Source organism: Mus caroli, chromosome 11 (genome assembly GCF_900094665.2).
Source record: "Mus caroli chromosome 11, CAROLI_EIJ_v1.1, whole genome shotgun sequence".
NCBI classification, from domain to species: domain Eukaryota; kingdom Metazoa; phylum Chordata; class Mammalia; order Rodentia; family Muridae; genus Mus; species Mus caroli.
In genome coordinates, this window is record NC_034580.1 from 22,253,471 (window position 1) to 22,254,922 (window position 1,452).

Genomic DNA, 1,452 nt, shown 5'->3' on the forward strand with positions numbered 1-1,452 from the left:
GGTATGGGGGACTTTTGGGATAGCATTGGAAATGTAATTGAGAAAAATACGTAATAAAAATATTAAAAATTTAAAAAAAATTTAATTATGACAAATAATAAAACACACAAGTTACTATCTTAAAAAAAAAAAAGAAAGAAAGTATGAGCCTATAGGCATAAAGGATAGAAGTTGATTATTCCACAGTGCTGAAGCTGGAGGCACCTGTGGAGCATCCACATGGCTGCTGCATGGGTCCTGGAATCTGAACTTGGTTACTCGGAGGTGTGCAGCTGTACCTGGTACAGCTCCATCGACCTCTCCATCCCCAGCTATATTTGTTGTAACTTCCCATCTTTCTTTTCTGTTCAATAGTCTCCTTTTGTCATTTCCCCTTTCTAGCACACCAACTCACATTCTACATCTGCAATTAGAGAAATATACACACATCTCTTTAGGAAGTTTTGTTTTATAAAACATGATATTATCATGGAAGTTTTCATCATCCCTTCATTATACTGTCTCCATACAGAGTTATACGTTTCTGATGGTACTTGCATGTTATACTTTGTCTCATTCAATCTCCTCTTCCACTGCCCTTACCAACCACCCTGCAGCTTTCAGACATTGTCCCTCTGGCTTCCCATACATTCTATTATCTTATCCCTTATCCTCCTTCCCCCCTTTCCCCTTTTCATGTCTTCCCAACTTCTCATAACCCCCTCTTTTTACACACACACACACACACACACTCGCACGTGCACACACACCACACCATGTATATATAAAGAAGTATCTGGGTTTCTCAGATGAGATAAAACATAAAGAAATTGTTTGAATCTGGTGTAGCTTATTTCTCTTAGTGAATATTCTATAGTTCTACCCATTTCCTATAAATGTCATGATTTCATTTTCCTTATGGCTGAATAAGATTTTATTGCATATTTTCATTATCTATCTGTTGATTGTGCATCTAGGTAGATTCCATTTCCACATATTGTGAACAGTGCAATAATCAACATAGCTATATGTGGGGCAGTGGGCTGGGCACAGACAGCCTGGTCTCCTGTTGAACATAAGTCTTGAACCCCGGGGAGATCCAATGGGTGGTAATTCCCACCTACGTGGGATGGAAGGTGTTTGATCATGTCTCCTGGACCCCTGGCTCCTGTCTAAGTTACTGCCCCCACACCCCCCCACAGGAGAAGGGTGTGACTATCAGTCACACAGACAATGTCCCAAGCTCCTGGCATTCTGGCTAGACTCCATCCCCACAGTTACCTGACTACAGCCAGGTGTGCGCCTCCCCACAGTTACCTGATAGCCCAGCCCCCGACAAAAGGGGCTGCTTGGCCCCTCCTCGCTCTCTTTAAGCTCTCACCTTTCTTACTCTCTAGCTCTCCTTATCTCTCTTTCCCTTCCCCCCTCTCTCCACGTGGCCATGGATAGTCTCTCTCTCTCTCTCTCTCTCTC

The 1,452-nt window shown here is 42.8% G+C and overlaps 1 protein-coding gene across 1 annotated transcript in view; it reads right to left on the bottom strand.

Annotated features, from left to right (window-relative positions):
- Vrk2 (VRK serine/threonine kinase 2) overlaps positions 1 to 1,452 on the bottom strand; it is a 117,361-nt gene that overhangs the window by 64,480 nt on the left and 51,429 nt on the right. The gene's annotated exons all lie outside the window — the stretch shown is intronic.